The sequence below is a fragment of the Sebastes fasciatus genome, chromosome 13 (genome assembly GCF_043250625.1).
Source record: "Sebastes fasciatus isolate fSebFas1 chromosome 13, fSebFas1.pri, whole genome shotgun sequence".
NCBI classification, from domain to species: domain Eukaryota; kingdom Metazoa; phylum Chordata; class Actinopteri; order Perciformes; family Sebastidae; genus Sebastes; species Sebastes fasciatus.
Genome location: NC_133807.1, coordinates 32,003,102 through 32,022,305, shown reverse-complemented (window position 1 = coordinate 32,022,305; position 19,204 = coordinate 32,003,102).

Genomic DNA, 19,204 nt, shown 5'->3' with positions numbered 1-19,204 from the left:
AGGGGCGTGCCGACCGTCATCTACTGTAGGTAATACACTAACTATGGAGTATGAAGCACCTCGTACAACCCCACTTCAAAAAACTCCATCTATCCCTTTAATGTATTCACAAAGAGCAATTTTCTAATTTTTCAATATTGCTGTGCTTTATAATTTGACAGCTGCATGATCACACTTGGGAGCCGCTCGGCACAGATGCACTCTTGTACCGATAACTCCTGAACAGCACCACTGGAGCCGTTGAGGTTTACATGCAAGGTGCCCTTGTAACCAGACTAACAGGAGAGCTTCCTCACTGCTTAACGTTCCTTACCTGCTCCGAGGACTCGCTCACAAGCTGCGGGTGTTAAAGGAGACTGTTATTGTACCGTTGCTTAGTCTTAATGTTTGGAAGGTGAACCCATTGGCCTGGAGTGTCCTGCCCTTCTTCTTGTTTTACCATTTTGTTTTAGTTAGCAGTCTGGTGGGGAGACTTGGCACCTCTGCTCATATTGTGCCCTTCACAAGTAGGCTGATTATCAGGCACATTAAAATGAGCGAATGGCCGTTCGGCTCTTATAAGGGTGGTAATGAATATGAGAATAAGGGGTCGGCGCTGTGAAGAATCTCGGAAGTATAACAAATGATAGCTGTGAGAGTTGGGGGCGACGTACAGTAGTCACTGACGTTGCTACAGTAAGCTCGGCAAATGAATAATGCAAAGCCAAACATCAGTTTGACATGTTTTTTTTGGCTCCTCAGGAAAATTTTATGTGGCCCCAAAGAAAAAAACGAGGCCCAGATGTAATTTAAATATATATATATATATATATGTAGTGTAGATAGTATGCTGTCCAGCACAGAGTCATGCTGGCAGCTTGGCTCGTCATTCTGCTTCATCTGCTTCTTCAATGCCCTTTCTGGCCGAAACCAAGCATGAGTAAGTAGAAGTGCAGAGGGGTTATGGGGACACGTAGCTTCCTGTTGCTGCCGTGTGTGTGCGTGTGTGTGTGTGTGTGTGTATGTATGTGGGGTGAAATGTGAGTGCAAAAATAAAGCTGCTGTTGGAGACAGGTGTGTGTTTGGATCCAAGTGTAATTGCGTGCATTTTGCCAAGTAGCTTAATGGAGGTCTGGGTATGTATGTGCAGGCAAGGGTGCGTATGTTGGAGCTTGTGTGTGTGTGTCAGGTAGTAATTAATAAAGACAGGAACATTGGCTCTCCTGCTGGGCTGACATGTCTACAAGGGACTTGCCACCAGTGCAAACACACTGAAGACAAGCTTCTTCCAACCAACTGCACGGGGGCTAAAACGTTCTCAGCCAGTTAAAAAGTAAACTCAGACATTGGTTCAGCCAGCCTTAATGCTCACTCTTAATTTCAATGTCCTAATTTTGTACGAGCTTCACCTGAAGGTAGCGACACAGAAGAGGGTAATATGCATTATTGAGGCCCTTCTTCTACTTCATTTCAGTCTTGCAGCACATGTAGATTAATATTGTAGTAGTACAGAAAAAAAATGGACTGGAGAAGAGAGGGTGGGAGAAAAGGGTGCGTCGACTCAGAGCCTCGGTGAAGTACTTTATTCACCCTCTTCTTGGAAAACAAAGTTGGAAACAAAGTTAACTTGCAAACAAAATAACAAAGGCAAGTCGGGGCGAAAGCACTTAGTGGGACGTGAAGTCGCGAGGTTCGGCACGCCCTGCGAACGAACCACTGGACCTGCAGTGTTTGTTCCACGCTCGCTGCAACAGAAGCAATCAGGATTTTCTGAAGTGATCCAACTGAGAAAAATAATTATGGTTTGTGGTGATATAAGTGATGAGGGATTGTGCATGTGTGTGTTTGTGTGTCAGCACCTGCACGTTGCTGCTTTCGACAGATCCTCGTTGAAGGAAGAGTGAAAAACCTCAGAAGGGGCTTTGTTAAACTTCCCACTTTTTGTATTTCTTATTCTTTTTAGTACTGTAACAAAGATTAGGTTTAGATTTAGTTAATTTTATTTCACTGTATCCACTGTCCGGTCACCTGAAGAGGTGTGTGAATGACATGATAATATGCAAAGACAAAAACATGCAATAAGAACGCCCGTCTTGCTTTAGGCGTGACGTTTTCATGCCATGCAGTCTGTACTGACTGCAGTGTAAATGCATCCGTGTAAATATGCTTCGCTCAGAACTAACGAGCAGCTAGATATTTAAAAGTGAGAGTGGTGGGCAGGAAGGGAGGTGGATGGGTCCAACAAACACAGAACTTTCACCCAAGAGGCCGGTGTTTTTGTTTGGAAGTTACGTTACAGTTACATTTGTGACGTGTTTTCTCTACTGATGTTTCGTTTGTTTCTGTACTTAGTTTACGTATTGTACTTAGTTTACGTATTGTACTATGTATTGTTGTTTCAAGCCTAACCAGGACGTTTTTCCTAAAGCTGGACATACACTGTACGATGTTAGACATGTTGTTGTGTAATTCCTGCTCCTATACTGTACGAGTATTGTTTGCGATGTAAAGCCAAAGCTCAGGATTTATGTGCTTACACATCATCAGCCATGACCTGAGTGCTCACACTGCACGTGTGAAATATAAAAAAATAACAGTTGTCAGTTGTCAATAAAGATTGGTTTGAAAGCTCAGAGGCAGGTGAGGCTTGTTTGCTAGCAGAGGTCTGTACGGGTCACATTGCTGACAAGGCAGAAACGTGCTGCCTTCATCATCTGTGTCATCCTGTCAAACCTCTCAAATAATAGAGCCGCCGGCGTATGTGGACTCGCAGGTGGAGAGGAAGATGTATAGTAGAGATAATTGGAGGTAAGCTAGCTACGTATCTACTGTACATTGTTATCTTGATAGCTATACATTCTGATTACTGACGTTGGGGAATCGGCTCGTGGCTCTGCTTCAACTGTGCGAGAGCCTGCGGACGGACGACCAAAATGTCAGGAATTCATCCGACTGTCCGACGGCCGGTCGGGACGAGTTAATCGGTCCTCGGTCCCCCCTGCACACTGCACGTCAAACGACCAAATTTGGTCTAGTTTGTTGTCTAGACCTAAGTGAGTGGTTTTGTTGCTTCCTGCTGGTACTGCACCTTCATACGGAGAGGCAAAACGTGACACTGACACGCTCAGTCCTCTGGTGGACAGGCGGGTCTGTTACACGCTTTGTCGTGATATCTGTTTGGTATGCAGTTTGTGTGCATCACACTTAAATGTGTGCATGTATGTTTGAACTGTCACAGATCTTTGTCTCGGTCTTAAACCAGATTAATAACACAAAAGTTATTTATGATTTTGTTCTTTTGCAGGATATAGAAGACAGGGAGGCTGCACGGTGGTGCAGTGGTTAGCACTGGCGCCTCACAGCTAGAGGGTTGCAGGTTCGAATCCGGCTTGGGACCCTTCTGTGTGGAGTTTGCATGTTCTCCCCGTGTTAGCGTGGGTTTTCTCTGGGTACTCCGGTTTCCTCCCACAGTCCAAAGACATGCAGGTTAGGTTAATTGTGGACTCTAAAATTGCCCGTAGGTGTGAATGTGAGCGTGAATGGTTGTCTGTCTCTATGTGTGTCAGCCCTGCGATGGACTGGCGACCTGTCCAGGGTGTACCCTGCCTTCGCCCAATGTCGGCTGGGATCGGCTCCAGCTCCCCCGCGACCCCTAACGGGATAAGCGGTTGCAGATGGATGGAGAAGACAGGGTCACACCTGTCACCACGCCCATAACTTGAGAGAAAGAAAGAAGAGCAAGGTCAAAGAAAACAATTACAGAGGAAATGGGAATGATTTACTGTGCAGATAGATACTGTGTGTGTGTGTGTGTGTGTGTGTGTGTGTGTGTGTGTGTGTGTGTGTGTGTGTATGTTTTGGTTTTTTTCCTCTGTCAGTCTCATTTTAGAGTTTAATGTTCAAATTTGAATTTGACAAGAGCATCTTTTATCGTGGCTGCAGGCACTTTTGATAATGATAAAACGCCGTAGATTTCAATCTGAATAATTGATGTACAACACAGAACTTCACTGGAGAGAGGAGGTTAAGTCTATGTTCTGTTTTCCCCAGATTTAGGAGTTTTAGTCCGCACACACAAGCAGCTAAGAAGGGGTTCGGTCTGTCAGTCATGTTGCTGTCAGTCACTCCGTATCCCTGAGCCAGCGTGCCTTGTGGCTTATACTTAGGGAGGTGGAGACGACTACTTTGGTGTTTTTGGGGGCTGCTGGAGAGAGAGAGAGCGGGAGCTGAGTGGGAGCTGTCACAGCAGCTCCACTGAGCCTGGGGTAAAATTTAGGCCACAATAGCAATTCTTTCCTCTGGCATCAGCTAGAGAAACCTCTGTTGGTTTACAATAAAGCACTTGCGGGTATACACTAAATGCCACACAGCGTTCCTATGTGAGACGTATACAGTCAATAACAATAACAATGTTTACAAGTGGTGGCCTTTTAGATGAAACATCAATATCACATTCTGCTGAAAAACAATTAAAATAGCTGGAGGTGTCTGCAGCTTTCCCCTCATGAGCACAACAAGAACATCTTCCTTTTCACTCCAGGATCTTGCATTATCATACTTATGTATTTAGTAATAAGGAAAACAAATCATTGTTAAAACCATGCTAGAGGCATGGCTCTAGGGATGGCGATGCCGGTCTGTCAGTCTGTCAGTCGTTCTGTCCACCCCTTTGGTCCAGACTGAAATATGTCAACAACTATTGCATGGATGGTTATGACATTTGGTACAGATATCCCTTATGCCCAGAGGATGAATCCTCATTACTTTGGTCATCGTTTCACTTTTCCTCGAACACTTACCCTGTGAAATATCTCAACCTCTACTGGACGGATCGGCACAACATGTGGTATAGACGTTCATGGTTCCCAGATAATGAATTCTTATGACTTTGATGATCCTCTTAACTTTTCATGAAGCTCCGTCATCAGGTCAAAATGTGTCCAAACTTTGGTTTATAGCGGTGGGCAACCTCCGAGGTCTGAGAAGTGAAGCCAATGCTGAAGTGCCTTAAACCTGCGTTCTCTCTAACAGCCAGCAGGGGGCGACTCCTCTGGTTGCTAAAAGAAGTCTGATTGTATAGAAGTCTATGAGAAAATGATCCTACTTCTCTCTTGATTTATTACCTCAGTAAACATTGTAATCATGAGTTTATGGTCTCAATCACTAGTTTCAAGTCTTCTTCAATTCAGCATGATGTTCATTTAGTAAATGATGGTCCCATTTAGAGTCAAATAGACCATAAAGCAGGGGATGCTTTAGGAAGGGGCTACCTTGTGATTGACAGGTCGCTACCACACCGTTGTCCGGTCTGGGAGTTGTCCGTGTTTTCGTCTTACAACTTTAACCCTTTCACAGTGTGTTTTCAGGTCATGAAAGTTAACATTTTGGTCGCCAAAGGTCGTTGTTTAGCGTTCGGTTGTACTTAGCTCCGGCCTCTTGTGTCACTTCTGGTTGCAAAAAAACAAGATGGTGACGACCAAAACGCTGAACTCAAGCCTTCAAAAAACGGCAGTCCACAAACCAATGGGTGACGTCACGTTGACTACGTCCACTTCTTATATACAGTCTGTGGTATATAACCAAAAACCAGCAACCACATTTCACACATCCTCTTGTTTCAGGTTGTGAAACTCAGCATATTCCAACATCTGAGAACTGTTTGCTTGTTGCTGTGTTGGGAAGCGATGTTAAGAAATGTTGTCATGTCCCATATCACTATCATGAAGAGAAGCTATTTAGGTCTGCTTCATCTCTATCGGCATACAACACAAAATGACAAACCGTAAACAGAAAGAGAAAGACGGAGAGACCGTCACCTTTCTGCTGGAGAATTAGCATCACAAATGGCTGGATCACAACCTATTAATAATTATTTTTGTTCTTAGTGTCTCTCTCTCTCTCCCTCTGTCTCACTCACTCCCACTCTGTGTCACCTCATTCATCTATCGTGCTACTCTCGGCCTGTTTGTTCTCCTTTCATGAAACACCTGTGAAGCTCGGGGATCCACTCGGCGTGCCTGCAATTAGAGGCGTGTGCTCAGGGAGCCGAACCAATCACGAGGAAAATCGATTTGCCAGACAGAAAAAGATGCACAGAAAGTGAAGAGACAATCTAAAAGTTCAGGCTGGACCCATGTGGTTTGAAGAGCAGGCAATCACGCTGGCTGGTACATATACACTTTATTACCCCAATCATTTAGGCTACATGTAAGCTGCCTGGGAAAAAGGACCCAATGTAGTATTTTTAGGGCTGTCAATGTTAGCGTGATGAAGTGGTATCATGTGAATCTAGAAAACCTACCAACCATGTCATACTAGCTTGTCATGAAGGAGGTTAAATGACGCTCTAAACTTACACTAACTTTTGGAGAGGAAAAACTGTCATGGCCATTTTCAAAGGGGTCCCTTGACCTCTGATCTCCAGATCAGTGAATGTAAATGGGTTCTATGGGTACCCATGAGTCTCCCCTTACAGACATGCCCACTTTATGATCATCACATGCAGTTTGGGGCAAGTCATAGTCAAGTCAGCACACTGACACACTGACAGCTGTTGTTGCCTGTTGGGCTGCAGTTTGCCATGTTCTGATTGGAGCATATTGTTTTATGCTAAATGCAGTACCTGTGAGGGTTTCTGGACAATATCTGTCATTGTTTTGTGTTGTTAATTGATTCATATATAATACATATATACATACGTTTGCATAAAGCAGCATATTTGCCCACTCCCATGTTGATAAGAATATTAAATACTTGACAAATCTCCCTTTAAGGTACATTTTGAAAAGATTAATTTGCGATTCATAAAGATTAAATATTTGAATCGATTGATAGACATAATTATTATCTTTTGCTCTCCTCAGAATTGGTACATATCAGTTTAATTAAAAAAATCTGTCTGTACTGCAGTTGAAAAAGAGATTTCATCCCTGGAGGTATGGCAAAGCTGCTTTGAAATTATCTTCCACTGTCTAATTTGCATCACAATTAAAGTTAAATAGACATTAATTGTAAAGAAAAAGAGCAAAACCACAGATCAGCGCCGAGCAGCCGAGCTCCTCTCTCGTCTTTCCTTCTCTTACTGCAGATCCCTCAGTCATTTCTCCCTCTGTTTGTAACACGGGATCATGTCAGCCCATTAGACCCCTGTTGAAATATGGATGAAGAGATGAGAGAGACGAGGGCTTCCAGTTCCCTTCTCAACCAGATCCTCTTCATCCCCCATCTCCCCCTTCTGATCTCTGTTAGCCTTACTCCCGTCTGTCAGTTCAGTGAGAACGATGAGGGATTTGTTTTGTGTACTACTCGGAGGAAAACCGGAAATTCGATTCACGTGTTAGTTCACGTGTCACACACACATTCTCCCCAAGGAATTATCTAATTAATTTGACAATGTGCTGAGTCTGTATGTGCGTGTGTGCGTGTTTTTCAATTGTCTCCCATCGACATCTCAACAACAAATGAAACAGAATAGCCCAACACACAGAACTAATCCGGTTAGGGTTATTTAATTACAGTATTCTGGTTAGCCCGGTCCATCTCCAGTCACAATGTGCATTTGCTGCTGCAGGCATCTACTGAACGAACACAGACTGGTAAATTAATCACCATTTCAAAACTGAGAGCACAGATTATGAAACCATATGGACCGACTTGTGTTGCATTATGTGGCCCCCGAGGAGCTCCGTAAGCTACAGACTGTGTACTAGTCAGATTTACCCAGCGTTACTGCCGGGATGGTGATGCTCTTTTGTTCTCGTTTTCTCTCTGTTGTTGTGAAATGAACGAGTGAGTCATGAAGGAACTGAGGTACGGAGTGAAGGAAAGATTACATGGTAGATATGTACAGTATGTGATCTGGTTGTTTCCATAGACTGTATATAAGAAGTGGACGTAGCAGTCACCCATTAGTTTGTGGAGCTCCGTATTGAAGCCTCGAGTTCGGCATTTAGTTTTTTTGCAACCAGAAGTGACACTAAAGGACGGAGCTCAGTACAACCGAACGCTGAATAAGACAGTTTTAGGCGACTAAAATATTACATTTAAAGGCAGGGTTGATGATGTTCTCCAGTATTCACTATTTGTTATATTGGTTGAAATTTAGATGGAGCTCCTGAGGCAAAGCTACTTTCAAATGATGCTAGCTTTCCAACATCGTCGACCCTATCTTTAACTGTGAAAGGGTTAAAGTTGTAAGACGAAAACACGGACAACTCCCAGACCGGACAACGGTGTGGTAGCGACCTGTCAATCACAAGGTAGCCCCGCCCTAAAGCATCCCCTGCTTTATGGTCTATCTGACTCTAAATGGGACCATCATTTACTAAATGAACATCATGCTGTATTGAAGAAGACTTGAAACTAGAGATTGAGACCATAAACTCATGTTTACAATGTTTACTGAGGTAATAAATCAAGTGAGAAGTAGGCTCATTTTCTCATAGACTTCTATACAATCAGACTTCTTTTAGCAACCAGAGGAGTCGCCCCCTGCTGGCTATTGGCTTCACTTTTCAGACCCGGAGGTAGCACACTGGTTGTATTCTCCAAATTTGGTGTGATGCAGACTAAGGAGAACCCGCCCCCCCAGCTTGGAGTTGATCTGTAAACATCCTCCTTGTTGTTCTGCACACTGAGACCAAACAAGTCGACCCTCAGATGAATGAGCGGTGAGGCCTATCTTAGGCCTAGTGAGAGATTTCATAGTGACCATTTGTGATGCTAATTCACCTATTGGATAGGCTCTTCCTGTTCGTCTCTGAGTGCTCATGGTGCTGTAAAGCAAACGGGTGCTTCTGATCTCTGGAGAGGAGCAGCCGACGTCCAGCGCTGCTCCTCTGACATTCCCTCGCTGCCGTAGCGGCTGGTGGGGGGGGATCACAGAGCAGATGGCGGCACCACATGTGACCAGTCAAAGGTTCAAATAGCTCTTGTATTTGGAGGCGCACATGATCGCCAATAGTGTTTCTTGATGAGCGCTCAGTATGTAATGGCTGACAAATCGACTCTTTTTTTTGTTGCAAATGCGTGTTTTTTTTACTTGTGACGAGAGAGAGAGAGAGAGAGAGAGAGAGAGAGAGAGAGTACGTTACAGACCGAGAGAGAGAGACAGATGGCTGGAGGGAGGTTGATGGCTGGTGAGGATGGTCGCTTGTCACATCAGAGTCTGACTAGTCCCTGCGGATGTCAGCAGCATAGTCCTGTCATCACATCTCTTTCTCTCTCTCTCCTTCCCCCTGTTTCCAATACTCTGACCCCGTGTCCAATTCAAACTAATGGCTTGTGAGTACACTGCATGCACCGCTATCCACTGACCCTCCAAACTCTCCAGTCTTTATCCGTTTCCCCTTCTCTTCCTACCTTTCTCCATTTCCTCCTATGCGTGCCTTTTTTCAAATTCCATCGCTCGCTTCTTTTACCAAACTCCTCTTTCACCCCTGACTTGCCTCTCTATACTCTCTCTAGTTTATATTGGTCTCTCTCAGTCTGTCTTTCAGTTTGCTTCTCTCCGTCTCACTGAGTCATGTCTCCCTCTCTCCCTCACACACACACACACACACACACAAGCACAGAAAGTATTGGCTTATATTTCCCATGGTGTCTGCAATACATTCAGCTTCACTAGCGGCAGCAATGTACTGGAGCAAGGCACCTGCTGTGCTGAGCTGATATGAGGAGAAAGACAGATACACAGTCGCACACATGCAGACGCACACACACACGAACACACACACCGTGAGCTTTCAAATGCTCAAATATGGATGGAAAATGTCATCATCCTCCGTCTGTTAATGCAGGCACCGCGCATAACTAGAAAACTTGTACACAATCATGTTTTACATATATCCCACAGGGAGACGTGTGCATGCAAACAGCACATCAAAAAAAAAAAAAACACACACATGAATATTGACGCACGCAGTTTGTGTTGTCTCGGTGGCTGGAGGCAACCCGTCTGCTCCCGTTGCCTTGGTTACAGGCCATAGGCTTGTCTTGAGAGGTGCTGCTCCAGGTCTCTGCTGGCCATGTCGGCACTGTGTGTCCGTCTGTGTCCGTATCTTTCTGTCTTCGCCATACTGTATGTGTATCGGGGGGGGGGGGGACTGCTGTACTGTATATATGCCTCTGCATACGTGTGCATCAGTCATGGAGAGAGCACAACACATTATGTGGCAATTTCACAATCCATAAACGAATCATGAGTGCAATTATCGAATTAGGCTGCAGTTTCTTAGGATTCTGTAATGAGTCCACTCCCTTATGTTACCATAATTGCGAAACACTTTCAAGAGGATACTGAAACTGTCTTACAGGCAAAAAATGGCAGACAAAGTGTTTGTCATTAGTGAGACTGAGCCACTGCTGCATACACACATTTCAATTGAGGCCTAAAGGTTTGGCTAATTTCAATGTACCCGTGGCATTTAAAGAGGACCTGTTATGCTCATTTTCAGCTGCAGACTTGTATTTTAGGTTTCACATGCTTTAATGTTCAAAACATTTTACTTTTTACTTTTTTCATACCGGCTGTGCTGCAGCGCCTCTTTTCACCAAACCAAACTCTTCAGACTCCGTTCCAGCTCCGCTCTAACTAGTTGTGTTTGAGGGCGTGCCAAACTTGCCGCTCAGCTGTTCTATTATGCAAATGTGTTACTTGGTGACATCACCACGTTACAGAAGAAAAGGCGGGACTTCAAGCGAGGCGTTTCAGGCAGTTCAGGAGCAGTGTTTCCCTTTGCTGTGGACTTTGGGCTTTGTAATTTTGCAGATCTTTTAGATGCACAAAAAACTATATAACACACTAAAGGAAAGATAAAAAGCACAAAAGGTTCTCTTTAATATTTCCAGTATTTGCTGCATCTCTGCGTTTCACAGAAACAGATAAGGAACCTCCTCATTACCGCTGACTGCTTTGCTATAATGCCAGATTAAACCTGGCTGTGTACTAAACAATACAAATATATCCTTCAAATGTTAGAGGAAAATGTTTTCTGCAGGAGCAAATCGGGGCACACCTCGGATGTTACGCTTCAGCAAGACCGTTTAGGAAAAGCATCTAGAGATGAGCAAAAACAAATATCTTTTTATCACACTTGTATGTTTGAATGAACCAAAAACACCGGCTTCATGTCTCCATATTGCTGAGCAGATGCTGGCATGGCATTGTGTGGACATTTACCCTCAACTGCATGCTAAAGAGCAGCGAGTAACGGAACGATATGCTAATCTTCCGTGTCCTTGCATGTGAAACTCACAAAATTAGATTACAGAAAAAAAAAAAAGTGAAAGTAAATCGAATTGATTCACTTAACTTTTATCTTGTTTTGAAGGCGTGACTGATTTAATAAAAAGATAACTTCAGTTGATAAAGACAAAATGTAATGAAAAGGGGCTTGATTTGATTAAACTTTTTGCTATTCATCATCACTACTCTGCTGTTTATCATTCATCATTTCATAACATTCATTTACATTTGCACCGGCCATAATAGGCAATGCACAATCACAATCCACACTCATGGTTGTTTTTATGTCTCCGCGCCGCAACAGCCGACGCCGCATTGTGTTTTCGGGTTATCCATCAGTCCGTCCGTCCATCCGGTCCATTCTCGTGAACGCGATATCTCAGGAACGTCTGGAAAGAATGTCTTCAAAATTGGCACAAAGGTCCACATAGACTCAAGCATGAACTGATTAGATTAAGGTGGTCAAGGTCACGGTGATCTCATACACATGACAATGTCACTCAAATGTCTAACAGGATAAAATCATGGATGTATTAAGAGAACTGGATACAGCGTTGGAGGCGGGGCCCCGTTCATTCCTATAAAGTTTGCTCAGTGGCGCATGAAGCCTAAATGACTCGACTTCCGTCTGGAAAAGTACCCAGATCTTGGCGGAGTAGTGTCCGAGATGATTGGCGGAGTAGCGTTGGTCACATGACTCGGTCACGGGGTCCCAACATCACGCCGTCGTCGCGGCTTGCGCTCCAACCTCGGTCTGGGTCTCATTCTCATGAACGGAGGAAGGGAAATAACTCTGGATTCATCTATTAGTGCGCAAAATGTGCATAAACTGTACAAACACACATCTATTCACTAGAAAATCACCTTGACTTGTGATCGTGTGTTTCCGTGACTAAGAACAGTGAGATGATATTTACTTGACGCTGAGCCCCTTTTCAACTGCACAACAACATACTCAAGTTATGAAGCAGGCGTCTTTTTCACAGCGCTGGAAGGCAAATCTGTGGTTCTTGGACATTTGAGACCCAGTTCTATTCACACTCTTCTCAAAAAGCCGTTTTTATTTTTGAGGAAGGTCTTATCTGAAAGACTGCCAACATTGTTGTTGAGCAAAGACGGATTCTTTTAGTGCGGGGGGAAAAATATGCAAAAATATAATTCCTCAGAATGGTGTTTTGAATGGGAGGGGCGGAAAGTGTGTATAGGAGTGTGAGCATAAGCAAACTTTGAAAGTTACATTTGCTGAGACAAGCATGGCAACACTTACAGAAGTGCAGTTCACTGGAGGCTTTTAAGACGGCGGTTTACTTGTTATTCTGGCTGTGCGTCTGTGTGCCTCTTTGGCTGGAGAGGGGAGGGCTTTGTTAAGAACATTATGAACTCTCCGCTTTAGCCTTCTGTCACCCGGTTAAACTGGGCCATTTGCACAGCTGTTTGCATAGATAGTAAAGGGTATGCAAATCTACGTCGGACCGCCGGTTTCTCAGTTGGCAAACGGCTCCTCACACTTGATGAAAAGATGTGTATACAGAGACAGAGGTCAGGCACAGTGAGGATTCAGCAGGAAATATAAAGGCACAAAAGTGAGAGCTGGCAGATAGAAGGATGGACAGAGAAGCCCGTGGACCAATAGGAGAGTAGAAATGAGGCCAAGCAGCCAGAGGGTCCGACAGAGAAAACCAGCCTGTGATAGACCCATTGATCAATTTTCCCACCAGGTACTGGGGAAATTAAGTGGGATAAAAAGAGGGATGAGAGCGGAGTGAAGAAGGGTGGAGAGATCCATGGCAGTCTGCCTCGCCACTTCATCACAGAGAGAGGGACACATGAGAGAGAAAGAGAGAGAGAGAGAGAGAGAGAGAGAAGCAGCAAGGGCAACGATGCAGCAGTTCCAGAGTCAAAACAAAAGTGTGACTGTCTGACGCCAAGGACGGCGGGCAGACACACTCTGTATCAGCGAGCACGCCGCTCGACATCACTCAGCCGAACTGACGGATTCTTCATCCAGCAGCTGGGAGCAGCTTCCCGTACACACACACACACACACACACACACACACACGGTAGCTGACGTTGAGACACACTTGCCACAACTATGGATTGTTTTTAAGACAGCGAATGTGAAAACACACCCAAGATGGGACAGAGGTTGTCACAAAAATGGTGGTGGATGGTGGAGGAGGATTTGTGTGTGTGTGTGTGTGTGAGACTGTCTGTTTATATGTATTGCTCAACCCAGTCTCACAGCAGGAGAGGAGAGCCCAGACGCTGTATTATATCGGGAGAATATACAGTATGTAAGCCTACTTTAGTTTGACTCGAAGGAACCATTTGCGAAAACTCCTCCGCCCCTTCCAGGCTCTCCTCTTCTGTCCTGACTGACAGAAAAATACAATACGTGGTAAACAAGCATAACATCTTGTGATTAAAATGTAGAATAATGCATCCGTTATAGTTTTATAGTATAGTAGGAACCATTCACAAAAACTCCTCATATAGTCGAGTAGCCTACAGATAAAAACAGTAAACTATAGGCAACACTAATTACAGAAACATAAGATACAGAATAGCAATACTGAGATGTAAACATAAGAGACAGGCACATGGCTTCAGTGCCACAGTGAGAAGCAGAATGTCATTTTGATTTACTCCGAATGAGACTGAACCTCAGGGTGTTCACACACACACACACACACACACACACGTAGGCACTAAGGAGGGGAGCTCTGGTGAAAAGCCTCATTGTAAATTACAGATATCTCATTCAGTCATGAGTCATCCTGCTTTTAATAAGCACACACACACACACACACAGCTGGTGATTTGGTGCATCCATTTAATAGTCATTCCTACATTTTCCATGGATTATAATTCCCACACTGACACACACACACACACACACACACACTCACTGCTTTTACTATTTTGCAGCAGAAATAGGATTTGGTCCTTAATAATTTGGCTTCCCATTTCTGTGTAAATAATTTATCATGCAGCCAACTTGTGAAGGTTTTTTTTTCCTGCTCAGTCTGAGCGAGCAGTCGTCCGTCGTCGCTACACGTGAAGAAGCTGAGATTGAAATAAAAACCCAGACGTCCAGACGATGATGAGAACAAAGCAGAGATAGTTTTAGCAGGTCCCTGATTCAGTCTTCGTGAACTCCCCTGGCTGTCGGTATAAAAACCTTGCGAGCATGCCAAACACTTGGGTGTGATTTCTGGATGCTGATCAGAAGCAACATATCTAATATATCTCAAAGACTTTCCTTTAATCATCTTAGAAATATATCTAATGTTTTGATGCTTCCTCTCACGGTCACATCCTGAGAAGCTGATGCTTCATGCTCATTTCTTTCCAGTCGACAGATTACTGTTTTCTGGACTGAACTTAAATAAACTCCAGAATGCTGCAGCCACAGTTAAAGGTTTGAACACATCTCTTCGAAGGCTCCCAGTAAAACAAAGAATTGATTTAAAAATACTTCTTATTGTTTTTTAAATCCATAAATGGCTTACGGTAGCTCCTTCCTACGTCGCCGGACAGATACCTAGAATAAAGTCTAAATCAGCCTTCAGTCGTTATGGTCCGACTCTCTGGAATTCTCGACCACATAAACTAAAAATTTAATTATTTTTGCAAGACTTTAGTTAAGTTTAAAGTGTGTGGTCCTTGTGGACCTTCTTATCTTATTCCATTTTTATTGTAATACCATCTTATCTTGTTTGTTTATATATTTATTATATATTATATATTTGTTTTGCTTTTTATTTTGAAGCACATTGAGTCTATCCCTGTCTTATGAAATGTCTTGACTTGATAACTGACCAACAGTCCGTACGTAAAGGTGCTCTATTCGATATCCAGATCATTAATATGGCAGCAATTGTCTATGTAAAGATATAAAGGAGTAATGTCTACCTGAGCAGAGAATGAAGTCTCTCTGTGTGTGTGTGTTGTAATCCGAGTTTCTGCTTGCTTTGTTGACGTAGCCGGGCCGGCCGCACGTGCCTTTTTAGTGCATGCGAGTCTCTCTGTTGTGCCTCACTGGCTCGCTCACGGCCGCCGCTCTGCACTGCTCTCATACGGCGGTTACAGCTGATAACGCCGTGCCGACCCGCGGCGTAGTCGCGGAAGTGCACTGTTAGCGCTGTCAGCACTGTTGCCGTCGTTTGCACAGTTCATGCTGTTAGCACCGTTAGCTGTTAACACCGTTACAGCCGTCGCCATGTTGAGAGCCGTGCGGAGGCAATAGATATGCTCTGGATTCCATATTGAGCATCTTTAACTAACAGATATGAAACTTGTTAGATTCAGTTTGAACTCAAACTGGAGTGCGGAGGGTTAAATATTCAGCACATTATGGTTAATCTGGGCTTTACGGCTGCTACTGTAAAATGTTTATATGCTGCAGCCAGCGGGGGAATACAGAATTTTCACGGGGACAAAATAAATAAGAAATGCACTCAGGTAATAAATTGGTTTTACACATGCACCAGAGCCCTTCCATTTTTACATTTCGGTTATTAGAATAATTACTTCTTTTCTAAAGATGTTTTCCTACGGAAGGTGTGGAGAATAAGGTCATACATGAGGCTCCTCCTTAGCTCTGCCTTTTTGGTACCTGAATGCATCACAAAGGCATCAGACAGAGAGACAAAAAAGAGACACAAAGTGAGGATGTTTTATCGAGAGGAGAGACAGAGAGCTTGATAAAGTTGGAAAGCACCAAAAAGGGATGAAAGAGGAGGGCGAGTGTGTGACGAAATCTGTATTGATGCAGAGGGACAGGCATAAAAATAGGTAGCGACGTAGAGAAGAAGAAGAGGGAAAAGATGAGATGAGATGAGAGGAGAGTAAAGACAGGGAGGAGATCCTAAGAAGATTAGACATGAAGGAGAGAGATGTAAAAAACATCAAAATACAAGCTTAACCTCGTCAGTCACTCGTGGATCGGTCTCACGCTCTGATCCCTGGAACGTTTTAAGGCTAAATATCCCACAAGTAATGGCTTTAAAAGAACAATCAAATTAAATGCTAACGCTCAATAACAGCAGGCCTCCCTTTCCCTTTCTCCTCAAAGCATCCTTGGTGTCAGACTCCGTTAGCGGCCTCCCGACATGATTAGGGAGCGACACGACCAGCCATCAGCCAACGCTCTGGAATCAGCTGGGTGTGAGTCAGCCGCCTGCTGCTTCATTTCCCTCGGGTTTGAAGGGGTCAGTATGACAAAGAAGCTGAACTCAAACCGGCGCTGAGTCACTTCACGTGTCGGCGCAGATGCTGCTGATACTGTTAACTTTGACAGGTTGAAGGTGACGAGTCCACAGGGGTGTGTGTGAGGAAGTTGTTTTCACCTGAGTTGCTCTGCAGATATTCTAAACTCTGAGCCGTGCAGAGATTGTCGAGAAAGCTGGAAACAGGCGCCGTGCAGCGGCATAGCTTCCGTCCTTTGTCTCCCCCGTCTCCTGTTTGTTCATAGCTAAGTCCCAAACAAGTCTTCTCCCATGCTTTTCTGTATATCTGTGTTTATTTATTTCCTGTCTCACTCATTCTTTCTCTCTCTCTGCGAGTTCACACCGGGCCTCTCTCTTCTTTGGCTCCTGCTTTGCTTGAACAGAACCTCGGGGCAGGTTCTTTAGTCGTGCTATGGGAGCGCTACATGCACTCATAGACATACACATTTACACTCGCACGCAAGCCGGATTGATTTTTCATTGCCTGTCGAGGTATAATGCGTCCCAAAGTGTTTGTGTTTGTTTTCGCTAGGAGGGCAAAACTGTCCGTTGTTTGCTCTGTCACACCTGGGAATGAATGAAGAGCTGAGGAGGAGGAGGAGGAGGAGAGGAAGAAGGAAACGGGGTGAGAGGCGACAGCTGGGGAAATTGAAATGATGTTGAGGGAGAAGAGTTACAGAGAGGAAGGAGAGGACACTGTGACCCAAAGGGGGTTAGACCCTGGTGGTTAGATAAGGAGACTATAGAAGGCTTCATACAAATATTTCTCCTCACAAATCGCTCCGATATTATTTCTCCCCATTTCACTGAGTTACCCCCCAGAGGACAAGATAGCAGAGGCAGCGAAGAGCAGGATGAAGCGACGTACAGATTAATAGAGAGGATGGTGTGTGTGTGTGTATGCAGGAGAGATGAATAACAAAGATGTTTGCAGCTACATAATCTCTGCTTGTGTGTGTGAAGCATCTACACTTAAGATTTTATGAAAAGTGCACTTTCTTTAGAATATCCTTGAGTTTTCATGTTTGTCTTTTGTCCTTAGAAATTAAGTTGAATTACAACTGAAGTGTGTCCCTGTGCAAGGCTGGTTCAATGAGAGGTTACTTACTGAAATAAGGTGGAACACAACCGACGGCTGACGCTGTGTTCGTGTGATATTTCAGTGGTCGCTATGTGTGCAGGGCTTTAAAGAGTTGAACATGTTCTGAAGCATTTCATCAGATTTTTTGTTTTAAAGGGAGAATAGGAGACATTTATTGCAGACTTTCTTGTGCACTTCATTTTCAGTGACACAATGCATTGTTTAAAAAGGCAGTAGGCAGTATGGTTTGGGCATAAAATGCTTTTCCTTTCTGTTAATCAAACATTTGTAGTAGGGATGCTAATCAGATAGATAACTTAGATGCTGCGTGTAGTGTCGCGGACATGCAGCCACTTTCCCAGTAAAAGTCTCCACCGCACATTTAGTTTAGTTTAGCAGGTTGTCAGCTGTGTGTCTGCCCGCCGTAACGCCCGGATTAACGATAGCGATTGCCCAACAAACAGTGTGTGTGTTTTCAGGGAACATAAGTTCTGTAAGTGCAAAGTTCATCAGAACAAAAGACTTATAGCTCAATTGTGTGAATACAAAAAGAAAGACAAGAGTTAAGAGGATAGAGTATAGAATTAAGAGAGCATAAGCTGACAGTTTAAGATATGGAAGGAGTGAAAAGCTGTACAAGACTTTTAAACTGCCTGACAGTGATTATAACACACACACACACACACACACACACACACACATACACACACACATACCACATTATAGTATGCATACTACTGTATAAATTAACTACGTGAAGTGGCCTTTCCAGTTTTATTCATCCTTGCATTAAAGGGGCTCTATGTAAGAATCAGAAATTGCTTGTTAACAGCGACACAACTAAAGTCAGTGTCCTGTTGCTCGCGCTTGTGCTCGCTCTACATAGACATGAAGGAGCATCGCTCAAAACAGTGAGGCGACACACGTCAGATAAAAGCACAATATCACTCTATATTTCAGCTGCTTGGCAGTAATGTTAGCTGACCAGACGAAGGTCTCTCCATGAATCACTGCTGATACTGTGTTTTCCTGTTTCAGCATCCCGACCGCGGTCGGAGGGAACAGGGGAGATGCCGGAGTTTTGGTCGGAGACGATAACATTACTCGCTCCGGAGCCCCGTCACTTCTCTGGAGGAGCTGCAGCAGTTATTTCTGCACAAACGTCCACTGTACATTCACTAGATATTCCCAGAGCTAAACTAACTCTTCTGCAGTGTGGAGTGAGCGCGCATGCACGTGTAGAGGTGGAGCGAGAGAGCGAGTGAGAACGAGCGCGGTGTGTGAGTGAAGGCAGGCAGAGGAGCAGAGGAGCAGAGGAGCAGAGTACAGCAGAGACTCCGGTCCTGGAGACCAAAGCTACGGTCTCCTCTGTGTCTTCTGACCGCGGTCGGGAGGCTGGAGCATGAAGAGTTAACACTGTTTAACTGAAGGGCTTCACTAGATATAACTTTGATTTATGATTTACACGTGTAAGAAGTTTCAAACTTTTCCTTTAAATGACTTGCCTTGTATTAACTCTTAAGGAAGTCCTGTGCTGTACATCTAGTGCAGCATGAAGGTGAGCAACAAGTTTCCAGGTTGTGAGTCAAACATATTGGAAAACAACAAACTATGTCATTGTATTTATATTGGCACCGGTTTGAAAATTGTTAATGTCATTTAGAGG